Source organism: Canis lupus, chromosome 29, assembly GCF_003254725.2.
Source record: "Canis lupus dingo isolate Sandy chromosome 29, ASM325472v2, whole genome shotgun sequence".
NCBI classification, from domain to species: Eukaryota; Metazoa; Chordata; class Mammalia; order Carnivora; family Canidae; genus Canis; species Canis lupus.
The window spans coordinates 31,467,710-31,485,885 of NC_064271.1; the positions used below are offsets into that span (position 1 = coordinate 31,467,710).

General features: G+C 36.8%; 1 protein-coding gene and 1 long non-coding RNA gene across 20 annotated transcripts in view; one reads left to right on the forward strand and one right to left on the reverse strand.

Moving 5' to 3' along the window:
* RALYL (RALY RNA binding protein like) overlaps positions 1-18,176 on the forward strand; it is a 712,238-nt gene that overhangs the window by 458,350 nt on the left and 235,712 nt on the right. For 2 of the 19 annotated variants that reach the window (XM_025433670.3, XM_025433671.3), the window contains exon 1: positions 17,621-17,760. The exons of 15 other annotated variants lie outside the window; for them this stretch is intronic. The gene's annotated coding sequence lies outside the window, so the exon portion shown is untranslated. Of the gene's footprint in view, positions 1-17,620; positions 17,771-18,176 lie in introns of those variants that run through there. 2 more of the 19 variants (XM_035708405.2, XM_035708404.2) reach the window with 2 other exon arrangements.
* On the reverse strand, positions 15,289-17,520 carry LOC118352784 (uncharacterized). The gene is made up of 3 exons (XR_004810524.2): positions 17,274-17,520; positions 16,142-16,259; positions 15,289-15,549 (listed from the first exon to the last, which is right to left on the reverse strand). It is a non-coding gene; the product is annotated as an uncharacterized LOC118352784 (long non-coding RNA).

The window sequence follows — 18,176 nt, forward strand, 5'->3', positions numbered from 1 at the left end:
TTTCTGGAGGCTCAAGACTGCTTTCTTTCTAATTTATTGAGGTTCTCATTTCATAGGCAGTATTAATCAGCAACTCTATTGGAAGCCTTGAAAAATAGTTGTTTCCTTGAAATAGCTGTTTCCATTCCTAGGAATATGACCCATCTCATTTCATTTAATCCATGAAGATGGGAATGTGAAGGGAAGTAACATCACAGACTGAATACTGACTGTGTGTTAGACATCCTCAGTCCTCATTTGAACCCAAAGAGATGAGATATTAGTATTCTGACTTCATAGCGAGAGAACCAGCAGTTTAGAAAATAGCTTCCCAGTGCTTGGTAACTAGTAATCATTCAAAAAGTGCCAGTGCCTTTATTTCTTCCGCCATCCCAACATTCTATTATTATACTTGAAAAATGAATGTAAACATATAAACTTACCAAAAATTGAGAGTAGATTTCCAGTAAATTAGAGAAATTGTGAAAATTAAAGAAAGTGTTGTCTATGTATTTTTAAGTATGCTTTAGATGCATATAAAATGAGTAAAAACCCATTATGTCTTACCATGCATTGGGTTTAAGGAACCATATGAGATAAATCAATTGACTATTTTCTCATTTAATATCTGAAGTAGCCTGAAAGATTTTCTCCTCCATTTTGCTTGACTCTGATTATAATTTTATAGCTGAAGTTATTCTAAAACACATAGGACAATGGAAAAAACGTTTAACATGGCAAAAATGAGCTCACTGTAAGCTGCTGATTCAGATTTTACATAATGTTAAAAATTATTCCGGAGACCACATTATGTGTGTGTAAGAAGTTTCAGCTACTGAAACTAAAGATTGTTTGCACTGTACTTTTAAAGCATACTAAAAATCTATAGGCTTCGGGCAGCCCCGGTGGTTTAGCACTGCCTGCAGCCCAGGGCGTGATCCTGGAGACCCGGGATCGAGTCCCAGGTCAGGCTCTCTGTATGATGTCTGCTTCTTCCTCTGCCTGTGTCTCTGCCTCTCTCTCTCTCTGTCTCTATGAATAAATAAATAAAATCTTTAAAAAAGTCTGAAATTTCTACAAAAAAAAAAATCTGTAGACTTCAACAGACATCTAGCATAGAGTGACAAATCCAGAAATTGCTGTGCTGTTTCATTGGCAACTTCTTCTTTGAATTGTACACCGGTGTTGAATTTTACTCACTCTCTTGCAGCCTCAAAAACTGTCTAGAGCAACACCTAGCACAAAGTAGTTGCTTGTTAAATGTGTTACCATTTGTCAAATTAATTTTCTTTTATTGAAAAACAAAAGACTACACTCTCACGGTAAAAATTTCCAACAACTAAAAAGCATTGCAATAAGAAGGGTATGTCCCTCTCCCCCTAGAATTCCAGCCCTATTGGCAGATGAAAGTGATCAGTCTCCTGGCAGGAAGCATTCATGTGGAAACCTTTCCCCTCACAATACATGAGTATGAGGATTTAAAAGAGTATACATGAGCAAATTTTAAAAGAATGGAAGAGTGTCCATCTGAAGGCTAATGCCATTAACAAATTTCAAGGTGAGGAACCAGAGCAAAGTCCTATTCTGAGAAAACAAAACAAAGCAAACAAACAAGCAAGCAAAACACACTATAATGGATGGGCAAGGAATCACTGAGGCCGTCTTTCCTAAAAATAGGAGAATTAACCAAGGAAGAATAGAGGAGATCCAGGAATTTCAGGTTCAATTCCAGATGAGACTGTGCCACAAGGCTGGAGAGTGGCCAGTCCCAGTGGAAGTAGAGCAAGTCTAACATTTGTTGTAAGCTGATGGGTTGGCTGACCGCCCAGGAGGACTGACCCCCCAGAGCTGATGAAGAGATGGGAGATGAAGCTTCTATGTGTGATCCTAATAATTATAAAAAGATACAAGTAAGTAAAAGTGAAGTAAATAGTGTTATGAACTGAACGTTTATGTCCCCTCAAAATCCACATGCCCAGTGTGATGATCTTAGAGAATTAGGTCATGAGGGCTCCATCCTCATGAATGGGATTAGGGCCTTGTAAAGGGAAACCCAGAGAGCTCTTCCACCCTTTTTGTGAGGGTTCAACAAAAAGTCAGCAATCTGCAAACCCACAAAAGGGGGCTCACCAGAGCCAACTATCCTGGCACCCTGATTTCAGACTTTCAGATTCCAGAACTGTGAGAAGTAGATCTCTGTTGTTTATAAGTCACCTGGCCTATGGTATTTTGTTAGAGTGATCCAAACCGATGAAGACAAGTAGAAAACTAAAATTGATGGGCATTCTGTGTCTAGGGTAATGAAAAGGGGAGGCACTGAGAGAGGAACTGAGGCAAGGACCAAAAAAGGTGACTGTGTCTCGGTCATTCATGTATGAACCAGATTCTTTTTTTGACTTTATGTTTCAGATCGCAGCTAGATATGAGCTCCCTCAAGAGACAATGACTGGGGTGCCCTCATGGCACAGTCATTTGAGTGTTGGACTCTTGGTTTCAGCTCAGGTCATGATCTCAGGGCTGTGGGATGGAGTCCCCAGTCAGGCTCACGAACAGTGCAGAGTCTGCTTGAAATATTCTCTCTTCCCTCTGCCGCTCCCCTTGCTCGTGTGCATCTGGACTTTCTCTTTCTCTTAAATAAGTCTTTTTTTTTTTTTTTTTTTAAGAGAGGTAAAGGCTGTCCAGTAAAAAAGGAGTGAAGGGATATCTGTGTTGGCTGACTCTGACTTGCTTCTAGGAAGACCGTTTTCTCCAAGTGGGATGACTGAGAAACACTCCTGGAGAACTCTCCCTTTGAGAGCTAGTGGTTTTAGGTCGTAGCAGCATCCTGTTTACTGACATGATCCCCAGGTTTCCCGGGCAAGGTGCCAGTCAGGCAAAAACAGCAACTTGAGTTCTTTGGGAAGCAGACTCTGAGATGGAAGCTAGCATGAGGGCTGTGGATTAGGCATTGCCTTTGGGATCCACACCTTTCAAAAGGGTTGGAGGGAGCAGGATTAGGTAGAGGGAGAAGTGGAGCCCTGGGCAGGATCAGAAACAACCTCAGCGACCCTGGGGGAAGCTCTGAGGCTGGCACTGTCTGTCCATATTGTTGGACCAGAAATGGTAGGCTTTTCCACTCTTGCCTGAGCAGACATCTGAGGAGCGCCAGCCCCTCAGAGCACGTGCTTGGTCAGTGCGTATCCCTGCACATGAGGCAGTAAGAAGGTGGCTGGCTGGGAGCAGCTCCAGCTGCTGAAGCAAGTTCTTCCTTCCAGGGGATCTAAGCAGTGTCATAATATGCTTGAGACCTCAGAACGTGACACTGATAGAGGCAGCCAGTCCAAGAACAAGAAAAAAAGGACTATAGAATCTGTGAGAATGGCCTAGAAGAACATGGATGATCGAAGCAAACTGTCAGGAAGGAGGTAGATAACCGTTTGGCTTTACGTAGTCTCATGACTATGAACATTATTATTGCCTTTGCCTTTTGTATCAAACATGTTGAAATTTAGAAGGCTGCTGGTTATAAGATCAAATATATATTTGCTTTCCTTATGAATGGTCAAAACTGGAAATTAGATATGTTTGGGAATGGAAGGTAGAGAGGAGTGCCGGAGAGGGCCAGGTTACAAGGTAAAGTGGGAATGTAAACGCCATCTACGTTAATGGACGAGCAAGGGAGAAATAAATGGCTCACATTTACTTGGTTATGATAGAAAAATAAAAATAGTGACGTGACTATATTGAAAGAAAGGACAATTGAGAGGCAGTGATGGTGTAACTGCCTATATTGTAATATGAGAGAATGAAATCAAAAGATATAATGGAAAGCAGCTAAGTCAAGAAAAGCCATAGAATCACATCATTTAAAGAAACACAAGGAACTACCTGGAGGACTTTTTTTTTCTTTTTTTGAATATCATTCACACAAAATGTTACATAATATCAGGTGTACAACATACGTTACAGGACGCTCACTATCTGTGAGTGAGTGAGTGTAGCCCCATCTGTCCCCACGCATCGCTATTACAGTATCAATGACTATAAGGTTCCCTATGCTGGGCCTTTTATTCCTGTTACTCACACATTCCATAACTGGAAGCTTTTATCTCCATTCTCCCTCACCCATTTGGCCCATCTACCCACTCACCCCCTTCCCTCTGGCAACCACCACTTTGTTCTCTAGCGGTCTGATTCTGCTTTTTGTTCATTTATTGGTTTGTTTTGTTTTTTACATTCCACATATGAGCATAATTGTATGGTATGTGTCTTTCTCTGATTTATTTCATTTGACAATATACCATCTAGGTCCATCCAGGTTGTCACAAATGGCAAAAGTTTTCAAAGCTGTTAAAAATAGTTGTCACTAAGGATCAATACCAAAAGTAGAGAGGAGTGAGGCAGAGAATGATTACTTTTATATATAAGCCACCATTGTATTTAAATTCCTGCATTGTGTATATGCCAAATGTTTTTAAAATTTAAAAGTTCCTTGTGTCTGTTTCTAGAAATTGTCTATGCACATAAAGTAACACTTTTAAGATACATACAATCATTCTTGTTGTTCTGCACCTCATTATGTTATAAAGATTTTTTCTTTATTAGTTTGTTATCCCACAACATCCTATTAAATAAATAGTCTGTAATGTATTTGATTAGTGCCTAATAGGGGACATGTAGACACATTATAGGTTTTCCAAAAATGTTGAATCCATATCCAATCCAATAAATACTATGTGAGAATGCCTATTTCATCTTCTATCCTTTGCTAAAAATATATATTATAAAACTTTCTACCTTTATCAATGGGATATATATATATAGGTGTGTATTTATATATATATATATTCTTACTGATTTATGTGCATTTCTTTAAGTTGAATAAAATTAGCTCATCTTCATCTATTCATAAGTTTTTCCCTGTAATTTGCATAGTCCTATTCCTTGAATATGTACTTGAGTTATTAGCTATTTTCTTTTTTTTTTTTTTTAAGATTGTATTTATTTATTTGAGAGAGAGAATGAGTGCATACAGAGGAAGAAGGAGAAGCAGACTCCCTCCTGAGCAGAGAGCCCGATGCAGGGCTTGATTCCAGGACCCTGGGAGACCTGAGCTGAAGTGAAGGCAGACCGTTAATAGTCTGAGCCACCCAGGTGCAAGGAGAAGAAGTGGCCAGGAGAGGGAGAAGCAGCCTCCCCATGGAGCAGGGAGCCCAATGCAGGGTTCCACCCAGGACTCTGGGATTATGACCTGAGCCACAGGCAGATACTTAGCTGATTGAGACACCTAGGTGCCCAAGGTATTAGCTATTTTCTTATTTATCTGTCAACTCTCTTTGCTAGAATAAGTTACCATAATATCATAGTTTTTAATTTTTTATTTGAAATGTGACCATTTTTTATTTATAACTTTAAAAATCATATGTAGAAAAAATTGTGTAGTCTACATAGTATTAACATGCAATCACAGTAATCAATCTTTCAGATTTTTGGCTCTTTGTGTCTTGTTGGGATTCCCTTTCTTAATCTAAGATTGTAAAGAAAATAGAACATGTTCCTTCTAGAACAATTGTGATTATATTTATATTTTTATCATTAAAACCGAGACCCACTTGAAGACATTTTAGAGTTAGAAATAAGGTATTTTCTTCTCTGTCAATTTAGTTGTCCCAACATGATTTATTTCAATAAAACATCTCTTTCTAACTTGCACAAAATGTTACTTTTGCAATATTGGTTAGATGATTTTGCAGCAGTTTCTGAAGTATTATCTAGCTTTTCACTTACACATATCCATATAAACACTCCTACCAACTAGTTTACATATCATAGCTTTATAATGTGTTTGTTTGTTTTCACATCTGATAGGACTGTTCCCATTCAATATTCCTTTTATTTCTACCCCCTTTCCCCACTCACCCAAAATCATATCTGTTCTTACATATTTATATTTCCTCTTTATCTGTGGATCACCTCTAAAGTCTCTCAATGTAATGTTTAGAATTTTATTGTTTGCTTGCTTTTGGAGGGGGAGGGAGTACTATGTCAGATTTATAAATGCAAACAGAAGAATCAGTAACTTTACAATGTGGAGTTTGTCTATCCAAGAATAAAGTATACGGGGCTGTTTAGTCAAATACTCATTTAGGGGTTATAGTATGAAATTTGTGCATCAATCATCATAAATGTGATTGACACATAATTTTTACTTAGATTTTTCTTGTGGCTATATCTTTATCAGGTGTTGGTTTCAATGAGGTTTGGAGTTTTAAAGTTTTTTTCTAATTTCCATAAGTTCTGAATCTGTGTAAATAATAGTAGAAACGTCTGTTCCATGGAAATCTGGTTGGTGATATTTATTTGAGAGAAAGGGAGAATGTGAGCAGAGGCAGGGACAGAGAAAGAGGGAGAGGGATAAGCAGACTCCTGGCTCAGTAGGGAGCCCAACTCCTCTGGCCCCATCCCAGGACCCTTGACATGAGCCGAAGTCAAACACTTAGCCAACTGAGCGACCCCGGTGCCCCTAAATATTCCTTCTGAAGAAAAGATACCTGTTGTAAATTTTCAAATTTATGTACATAGAGTAGAACATGGAGAATTATTTTTTCTCTTTATTTCTTCATTAATGTTTCTAACTGATTTTTCCTTTTGTTTCATAATTAGTTTATTAAGTAGCTTATCTAATTTATCATTTCTTACAAAGAATCACATGCTGGATTTAGGTATTAATTCTACAGTATTCATTACCTTCTAAATGACATTAATTTCTACCTTCATTAGTTTTTCTTATGTTTCATTAGACTCATTTTAGTTTAGTTTTAGTGTTTTTTTAGTTTACTAATTAATTCATGTAATCTGTATTTTCTTTTTTTTTGTATTTTCTTATTTAGATGTGTAGTATTTAAAACTATGAATTTTCCTATAGTGACAACTTCTTAGACCTATATTATAGGTTCTGCTTTTTAGTGTTTTTTACTCATTCTATTTTAGACATTCTATAATTTTGTTTTTTCTTTTTCTTATATTCCAGGTTTTTATTTGAAGATATTTTTAAGGGGATTTTATTTATTTATTTTTGTATATTTTTTTTACTGGAGTTCGATTTGCCAACATATAGCATAACACCCAGTGCTCATCCCATCAAGTGCCCCCCTCAGTGCCCATCACCCAGTCACCCCAACCTCCCTCCCACCTCCCCTTCCACTACCTCTTGTTCATTTTCCAGAGTTAGGAGTCTCTCATGTTCCATCACCCTCTCTGATATTTCCCACTCATTTTCTCTCTTTTCTCCTTTATTCCCTTTCACTATTTTTCATATTCCCCAAATGGATAAGACCATATAATGTTTGTCCTTCTTTTATTGACTTACTTCATTCAACATAATACCCTCCAGTTCTATCCATGTTGAAGCAAATGGTGGGTATTTGTCATTTCTAATGGCTGAGGAATATTCCATTGTATACATAGACCACATCTTCTGTATCCATTCATCTTTCGATGGACACTGAGGCTCCTTCCACAGTTTGGCTATTGTGGACATTGCTGCTAGAAACATCGGGGTGCAGGTGTCCTACCATTTCACTGCATCTGTATCTTTGGGGTAAATCCCCAGCAGTGCAATTGCTGGGTCGTAGGGCAGTTCTATTTTTAACTCTTTGAGGAACCTCCACACAGTTTTCCAGAGTGGCTGCACCAGTTCACATTCCCACCAACAGTGCAAGAGGGTTCCCCTTTCTCCACATCTTCTCCAACATTTGTTGTTTCCTGTCTTGTTAATTTTCACCATTCTCACTGGTGTGAGGTGGTATCTCATTGTGCTTTTGATTGGTATTTCCCTGATGGCAAGTGATGTGGAGCATTTTCTCATGTGCTTGTTGGCCATGTCTATGTCTTCCTCTGTGAGATTTCTCTTCATGTCTTTTGCCCATTTCATGATTGGATTGTTTGATTCTTTGCTGTTGAGTTTAATAAGTTCGTTATAGATCTTGGATATTGAAGGGGATTTTAGTTTTTGATTTTTTATTTGAAACTGTAATCAGAGAACCAGGTATATATTATTTGTAAATTATGGAATTTGCTGAAGTTATAATTGAAGCTTACTATAGAATAGATTTTGAATATATGTCTAAGAAAATTTGAAAAGAAGGTGCATATTTTATGTTCAGGGTATAGCATTTAACATATTCATGTACACCTAAAATGCCTTTTACTGTATGAATTTTATTTTATACATGTAGCCTATCAATTCTCATCGTTTTGGGCCTGTTTGATGGGCCATAGATCAAGAAATATGAATTTAAGTCCCCCACTTTTTGGATAAATCTATTTCATTCTGTTAGGGTTTCTCTTCCATTTTTGCTGTATGAATTTTGGATGACAAATCTTTATTGTGATGTATACAGTTTATGTAGTCCCATCTTGTTTAATGATTTGGCCTTCAAATCAAGCATGATTTTTATTATTGTAACAATCTCTCTATTCTTTTGTGTGAATGTGTCCAGTATTAATTTTTAGACTTTCTGAGTTCTCTTAGTATAGGCATGGATATCATTTATAGCAATAGGGTTTTTCTTTTAACATCTTTTTCTTTCATTACATACATTTTTTGAGGAACAACAGAGAACCTCACCTAATTGTATGCTCATATATTTCTTGATTTTGCTCCTTTTGTTCCCAGATAAACTGGCCTGGCTAGCATAGAAGGAATTCTGAAAAATTTATTTCTCTCTTTTCCTTGAGCTGAAGCAGCTCTATTTAGTCATGTTCAGATTTTTCTTTTATTCTCTTCTTGTGGACCCACACTAATTATAGGTATCCAAATTTAAAAGTTGATTTCTTCATGATCTTACAAGACCTCCAATTTCAGTTCTCACAAAAACAAAAGTGCCCACCCAGAAATTTATGAGCTATGAAACCCATGATTTAACCTGTGACCTCTCTTCCAGCTCCCTTAACTTCACTCAGTTACTTCTCCTCTTAAATATACTCATGTAAATAAATAAACATACATACATAAATAAATAAATAAATAAATAAATAAATAAATAAATAAAAATACACTCACGTCTCTCAATCCTTAAAATATTTTAATGGTTTCTCATTGCTCCCGGGATAAAGTGCAAACTCCTTCACATGGTTTATCATGCCTTTCATGATAAGAACATGCTTTCATTTCTGACCTTGCTTCTATAAACTGCTTGTACTCTATGCTATGCCCACACTAATACACATTTTAGCTTTGTTATTAGTTTATGAATCTTATTTCGATCTGTATCTGAACAATGTGTAAAAAATAATTTCAAGGCAAAGAAATGTTGTCTACTGACTAGATTTTTGAGGATATTAAAAAATTATTGTTACTATTTGTAGGTGTTATGATAGTATTGTGGTTTGGTTAAACAAAAAATTTTATTCTTTAGTTATGCATGCTGAAATACTTATGGAAAACATAAAGTAACATCTGGATTTGGTTCAAAATAATCTGGGGTGGGACAGTAGATAAAAAACAAAGTTGTTTTGAGCTGATAATTATTTAAGCCGGATGATGGGTGTGTGGTATTCATTACACTAATCTCTTGACTTCTGCTTATGTTTGAAACTTCCCGTAGTAAAAAATAAAGAAGAGCTCAGGTCTTGATTAAGCCATCTGATTTAAGCTATTTTTCAGCTCTCTTATATCATCAAATGAGAGATCATGCTGAAAGGAACCATCTGGTAAGAAAAAATGGAAAGCAATACCGGACCAGTTTTTGCTTAATCTAGTAGTTTTTGGAATGTAGATGTGTTTGGGCTTAGCACACTGAGAACCAGCAGCCACCTTAATGGCACAAGCATTGACAGACGTTGGAACCACATGTTTTCTTGGTAAAGCAAAGATAACAGAACTTTGATTTTGCCAACCATGGGGGATTCTATTCTTACAACGGGAATTAGCTTTAGCATACCGTAACACATTTTGCACTGCTCTGAAATACCCATTTTTCTCTCTGTTGGCTTCTTGGCCTATGTTAGTTATTTCTGAGAAGCACCAGTGAAGGTGCTCTCTTGAAAAAGGGCTTTCATATTCATTCACATGAACAAAACATATATATGAAATGAGTGTACATGTGTTCACAGACCCACACACATACCTAGGGTCTGAGGCTGTAACAGTGAATCCCCCTCCATAAGCGAGGTTAGAATTTGAGAGACAGGGTGGGGTGGAAAGGCATGAAAAATGGATACAAAGCAGTTCTTCATACTGCCCCCCCGTATGTTTCTCCTCAAGAGCTGGAAAAAAAAAAATCTTATACCTGAGTCCCATCTAAAATCAAATGAATCAGAATCTCTGAAGATGTGATCAAATGTGTTTTTAAAATTTCCCCAGGTGATACCAATGTATCACATATTGTAGCAAGTATTGAGAATACTAATAAGAGGTTAACTTTGCAAACCTTGATCTGAGATCAGACGAGAGACTTTTCTTTACCATCTTGCCTTCCATCGCTACTTCTAGCTCCCCACTCCCAGATCACATAAGATGGAAAAAGGAGTTAAAAGAAATGGGAAGTTGATGGTGCTTGGAGTTCATTCGTTTATTTATTGTACAAACACTTATTGAGTATCCATTTTGTGCTCTGTACTGGGCACTCTGGTAATTGGTAATAATACAAAATTAATAAGTCACTGTCTCTGTTTATTGGGAGAGACAGGTAAATAATCTAATTACAAACCTTCATGCTAAGTGCTGAGTAGTGAAGATAAATTTAAGTTAGTCAGGTAAAAGGGAGGTAGAGTAGGTTTATTTGAACAGAGAGATCGTGTCTCTCTCTCCTTTTTTTATTTTAATTTAATTTATTTGTGACAAGGTGGGTGAATGACCAATAGAACCTTTAACTTTGATCTTCTAATTTTTAAAAATATTTTTCCACTGCCTTTGTATTTCCTATAAACTGCTAATTAAATCTAGAGACTTGATCAGGTTCAGGTTCAAGTTTTGACAGGAATACTTTACAGTATTGGAGTACTTCCATCAAGACACTAATGCAATTTGTCCCTCTTTTTGGATTTTAAGGCCATTTATGATCATTGCCTGAATCTAGTGTTTCATCAGGACTCCAAAATGTTGATTTTCTATTATTTCTTCTTAATTTATTTGCTATAAAATTTCTCTGAAAAATTTTCTCTGATCAGCTCTAGCTCTGCTGCACTGCAGTGAGTTTAGGAAAATCAAGATAAATGCTTGACTGTTTATCAGTTTTCAAAATAATGAGTTGGTTTTTTAATATCATTTAAAGGTGACTGATGAAGCATTTTTCCTACCATCATTATGAACTCATGTTTTTAAATATTTAATGTTTTTAATCTATTACATCTATTCTTTTTTTCCCCCTTCAAACAATTCCAACTTTAATCAGTGAGAACCACTTCAAGTTAGCTCTAATTTTAGATGATCTGAGTCGTCTGATGGCTTCTTTGTTTCTGGTATCACAGAATGGAACTAGCCTATCTTGTACCTTTACTGATCCACATCCAAAATAAGCCAGCCTTCCAAGTGCCTTAGTAGGCAGTGGTGCATAGGGATCCCTTCTGAAGCCATGCACCTATATTCATAAACACTGCAGAAGATATGGTGCTTTTCTGAGACTGAATTGGGAAGAATGGCTATTTCCACAGAGGCTTTGGCGAATATGGCGCTCTGTGAGGAAATAGTGTCTTTGCGACATGCATTCCTCCCTCAGCCTTCTCATTACTATGTTTGACTTTTAGGCAAATATTTATAGGCTGTCACCTTTCTCCCATGGCTTACCTCCTTAGATGAAGAAAAGACATGTGCTACTAGCAGGTAGTTATTTTATAAATTACTACCACTGCATACCATGGAAGTCTGTGTCTGTCAAGGTATATGATGATCAGAAAATGTTTATTGACTAGTCACTGTGTTAGACACAGGGGACTCAACATGATTAAAACTTTGTCTCACATTGTTCTTTCAGCTCATTTCAGCAGAGCTGGAGCTACTGTGGGAGCCCAGGGGAAAAACTAATAAATTCTGCTTGAGTGAAAAAAAGATGTGTTCATGGAGTAAGAAGTTTTTGAGTAAAGGTCTTGAAGGGAATAAAACCCTGGGATGCATGTAAGGGTAGGATGTTGGAGAAGAGGATGTAGGCTATCATTTAAAACAGAGCAGCAGGATAAAGACCCAGTGATTTCAAAGTCGAAAGGGTATTTGATCCATGTGGTTGCAGTATAAAGTGCCAAGTTTCTACAGGGCGGAAGTTCAAATATTATGCCAAGAGAACACTTTGGATCAGATTGTTAAGGCAGTGAGGCCACCTTCAGAATTGTTCTCTAAACTTGGGTAATTACAGTGGGAAGTAAAAAGAGAAGCAGATTGTTGAGACACTGTATAAAGTAGTCATCATGGTGGATGAATGTGGGTGAGGATTTTAAAGATGACAAAGTTATTTTACTTATGATGACTGATATAGCTTGGTTTATAATGGAGTGAGACCAAACGAGGGTTAGAGTTCAGGAAGGATCCAGTAAGACAATAATATAAGAGAATAATATTAATGAACTTAACAAAATTGGACAACATAAAGAAGCCAAGAAGTAAACAAGAGAGAATCAGAGAGATTCACTAATAAATGAGTTATTTGGAAGGAGCACTGGTTGAGGTTAAGTGATTTCTTCAACATCTCATTTATTCATTTATAAGAATGAATCATCACATTTACTCACATTTACTCTTTCTGCCCCGAGATCAGTCTTCTCAGCATAATATTCAAACATCCACCGGGCACTTTATACTGCAAGCACACAGAGATCAACTACTCTTTCAACTCTAAGATCACTGTAATGTTCATGGTACTGTACTATATGCAAGAAACATGAAACTTGGTCTTGCCCTTGGAGCTGTTACAATACAGTGGTAAGTCACAGCTAGCAGGTGATAGAAAGCTGGGAATAGAAGCCAGAATTCCCAGTGTACTGTTGGTTTTGTCACACCATCCCTGCTCTGTCCCATCTCACAGGGTCTACTCCTCACTCCTCCTCACTCTTAGACTCTGTATTTTAAACCAAAAGTAACATAGTATTTGCCCCCTTTTGCTAAATGTTGACATTACATCTGCTTGGGCAGAGCCATTTGGGTGTTACCATTTTGGAACACTCCTATGCTTCTAACCATGTTTATGATCAACTCTGTCTAAAGTCAATATTAAGGATTTATAATAGTCTCTCAATATAAGAGGACAGTTCACCTTTTGTAATCCAGGCCTCAAGGACATGGCATGCTTCCATCACTACTAGAGTAAGTATGTCTAATTTTTGACCTGGCTCCATACCATACACTAGTAAATGACAATGTCTTTTAAAAATTACGTAATTATTAAATAAGCATGACTTCATTTATTTTCTACCAGACACTAACTTTAAATACTTTACTTCTTAATGCATCTCTGTAAATAGAGCAGTTGGCAAACTAAAGTGTGCATTTAAACTGATTCTTAGTCCTTTCATTCTTTTTATATTCATCTTCCTTAATTTAGTCTCAAAACACCCCTAGGCGGTTGGTGCTGACTCTTGCTTATTTGATATCAAAATTCTTGAGAGCCTGTTCCTCTACAGCAGGGTTTAATTTTCTCACTTTAAGACATCTTCTTTAACTATTTCCTACTGAGAAAAAAGAAAAACCCATCTTCTTCCAACTCTTGCACTGATTCCCCACTGCTGTTGGGATCCTGGTATGGAAACTATGCTCAAGATCAGTTCTAACTTTTCTCCCCTGAGGAGACACTTAAAGGACTTCAAAGATTTTTTTGTGTAGTTTTTATGCTTTTCCCATTTAAGGAATTATTCATAATTCTTTCTGCCTGGCGTTCAACTCATTTTGAACACAATGCATGTAAACCAGTTATCAATTATGATTGGACTCTCCCTGTAGAAAAAGCTTCAGGAAAGAAACATCAGGGTTCTTATATTTTTTAAAGAATTGACTCCAAAAAAAGTAAGAATTTTAATGATGTAGTCTCACCAAGAAGTTACGGTTTCTAAAAATGCATTTATCTAATTCTGTTGGAGAAAATCACTAAGACCTTGCTTTATACAAGTTGGCTATGGTATCAGAAAAGAGTTACAAAATTTATAGAACTGAGCAAGGACTCCGAGGTTTGACAGATCAGGTTTCTCATTTGCAGGTGATCACACTGAGGTCCACAGAGGATTATGCAGGTTTCTGTGGAGGGCTGGGTTTAGACCTAGATTTCTGTTCCCTGCCCACTGTTCTCTCTATTCTTACTATATTCTTCAACATCAGTCTAAATGTTCCCTCCTCTTGTAGTTCTCTCTGGGCTCTTTGTAATTCTTTCACAGCCAAATTGCACAGTTGGGATGATTATACAGGACTTTATAAGTACTAAAAAGGTCACTTTTATTATCATTATCTTATCGAGACTGAATAATCCTGGTGGAGAGGACAATTTATCTTTTACCCTAACATTTTTTTTTTCTTTTTGGCATATACTGGGTACTCAATAAATAAATTCTAGGGGTTGATATTTGACTCAGGGAACAAATATTTGATAATATTCATACCTCAAGGACAAATAACACCATATTCAAGCGTCTTTTCCTTTGGAAGGCTAACTTTGTCTTCACTGTCAAATCTAATATTTCATGGTTATGGACACTTAGAAAAAGTCTGCCTTTTCCAGTTTCCCGCTTTCTATAGATGCTGTGCTACCTGTATGCTTTGTTTTAGTTCACAGACATCGGATGGTCTTTTCTTTATGAAACAGTGGTGATAGGAGATATTATATCTTAATGTCCTTACCTGAAAGAATATTTTCCATTTTGGAGTTTTTCTGAACCAGGAATCCTAAAGTCAATGAATCGCTAATCTAGAAATACAGATATTGAATTTGGGTTGCTTATACTGTGATATTAGAGTGTAGCTCATTCTTTGCTCCAAAGTGATTGCAAGATTTTGTAGATGTCCACATGGCAGAAATAAGTTTTAGTTTGTGGATTACATGAAATGTGCAAAGCCTGATTGTAAGCACAGTGTTTTTTTTCCCTGTAAGATTTTTATGAGCATGTTGCAATCAAAACCATATCCCAAATCCCATGTCCCAAATAACATTTCATCAGATGAGCAGACGGATTTTACAGTGAATCCATGAGATATCTGAATCTCTCTCTCTCCATGGCTTTCAGTATGTTATGCTTAATAGCAGATGACAGTGTAAGGTCCCCACCAGATCCTAAAACAGTGTGATGGATTCTTCTAAGCTAAATAATAGCTAATTATGCCATAGGTAAGTCTCAACCAAATTATTATTAAGGACTTTCTGTGCAAGTTATGGGGGAACACAAAATGAATGCAGAAGTTGTAATTCTTTCAAAATGTTGTCAGGTGCATAGGCTTGATTGCATATACATGGATAAGTATCACACAATTTTGCATTTTGGAGGAAGAAATGAGGAATTAAGGAAATGAAGAAGCAGATTTCATCAAGGTGGAGACATTTGAGTTCAGCCTCTATGGCTGTTTTTACTTGTTTTTCTCCAGCTCTCCATGTCCTGGATTAAATTTGCTCTTGGTTAGCCCTATTAAATAGATTAAAAAAGAGTTAAAATTTTGACATTAGTAAAATGCATTATGAATAATATAATTCCATTCTTTTCAGACAGTACTAAATATAGATTGGAGATGAACTAAACAGTTAAACCTGGTCAAGGTACTACTAATAATCTTAAAAGTCAGTAAAAAGAAAGTATGGTATGTGAAAATAAGGAGAGATTACTATGTAAGAAATATTATTTTGTAGTATGAAAAATAAATTGCCTATTTCTTAATAATCACACCAAAAGATCTAATTAAATTATTAATCAAGATTGCTTCTGAATGGAAAATGCTTAAAACCAGCAGCATGTATTGATATTTTATGCAATAAAAGAAAATACAAGATGCAATTACTTCAGCTACTTTCTCAGTCAAAAGTTTTTAAGGAAAACTTAGAGCAATGGCTAGCCTGGCTCCCATATGAGATGCCTTTTTTATGACATTTTGAACGTACCTTCAATGCATGTACTTCTAGTTTATATTATTAGCCTGAACTACTTTCCTTTTACACACTTCAGATAGCATTTTTCAAGAAATAAAGACATACAGCACAAGTAGAAAATAAAAACACTTTACAGTTCTCCATTTATGGGAGGTTGAACTTCTTTGGATTGCTGGAGCTATAGATTTTTCAGAATGTGTTCTTTGGGAGTGAAGTCAACTGATATTACTTTTCTCTCAAATTATCAGCCCACTGAAAAAACAAAATCATTAGTTCCAAATTTCAAAGTCCATCTATATTGTAAGCTATACAAAACCACTTTGGTTTTCTTACTTTTGTTTAATGTTGTCTCTATAAGAATGTGCACCTCCTAATCATTATGGCTTATTGTCAGCTATGTGGATTTCCTTCTTCTATACACAAGACCTCCTCTGTCCTACACAATGTATAGCATTTTTTAATACAACCAACAAGTGTGTAATAAAGAATTCAAAAGGAGGCTACAAAGGGTCGGAAAAAGTACTTGAATCTCCTTCAACGCAGAGTTCTTTCTTGAGACTCTTCCATTATTTTCACATTTCCTGAGGAAATGGAATGCTGAGCTAACATTAGCATGTTCAAGAAATAATGGCAACAGCTGTCATTTATTGAAGATATGAAACTTCTGCAAAGTCACTCTGCCAGGCACACTTGCATTTATTCAATAAATATGTATTGAGTACCCACTATGTATGTGGTAGGATAGAAGGAATTAGGAAAAGGAAAGTGAATGATAACGGCCCTCAAGGAACTTAGAATCAAATATTTAAAAAGTTGTATCCAAGGCAATCATGAAGATAGGAAGTGAGAATTATGGAAGCAGAGACTACCTTGAGGCAAAGCTTTCTGGAGAAGTTGAGGATTGAGCTGCTTGAAGATTAGATGATTTGCACATACAGATAAAGAGAAATGACACTGTAAACAGAGAAGTTGTGTGAATAGAGTATTGATGGAAAAAGAGTATATGATATTTGTCTAAGGAACTACAGATAATTTGGCAATGAGGGGGTTAGGCCTGGCAAGAGTTAAGGCTGGGAAGTAGGTAGAGTTAAAGTCATGACAGACTGGTATGACATGTTAAGATATTTATATTTTATCCCAGAGGTTTGGGAAGCCAGTCAAGAGTTTCAAAAGTTCTGCATAGCTTATATGCATATCTTATATACATGTCAGGGTGGAGTTTGTATTTCTGAGATAGTATTAGGTAGGGCTGCCAAAACAAATTACCGTAGACTGGGTGACTTAAACAGCAGAAATTTATTTTCTCACAGTTCTAAAGGCTAGAAGTCCAAGATCAGGATGATGGTAAGGTGGATGTCAAATCTGAGGTCTCTTTCCTTGGCTTTTAGATGGCCACCATATCACTGTGTGCTTACATGACCTCTTCTTTGTGCTTGAACAGAGAGAGAGAGACACAGAAAGAGAGAGAGAAAGCTCTCTGGTATTTCTTCTTACAGGGGCACTATTCCCATTAGGAGGCCCCCACCCTCATGACATCATCTAACTTTAATTACATCCCAAAGACTCCATCTCCAAATATAACATCATAATGGGGGTGAGAGCTTCAACACATGAATTTGACAGGGGTGGAAGTGTGGTGTGAGGTGTGTGTGGGGGAGGGTGGATGGAATACAAACGTTCAGTCCATAGCAGGAGAGAAAAAGGCTGTTATAGTAATCAAGAGGCAAGATAATGAGACTTTGAGCTAGAACTGGTAAGAACTGGTAAGATACACAGACAAAAGGAATATGAGAGTAAGTATGTAGTGAAATGAATGGATTTTGGTGATTGACTGGAGCTGAGGGAGAAAAAGCAGTTTGGTTTTTTTGTTGTTGTTGTTGTTTTGTTGTGGTGGTGGTGTGTTTTTGTTGTTGTTGTTTTTGGGTTTTTTTTGTTTTGTTTTTTTTGTTTTTTTTTTGAGCTCCATAATCACCCATCAACTCCAGGCCACCAGGTGAGGCAACGCCCTTACCCAACTCCTACCTGTTTCTACACTGCTGCCCCTCACCACACTGCCTTACTCAGAACTTTCCAGCCAAAATTCAGCAGCTTCTTTCAAGTACCTGATTCTTTCCCACTTCAGTAATTTATATATTATAGAGAAGAAAATAGTATACAAATAAACACAAC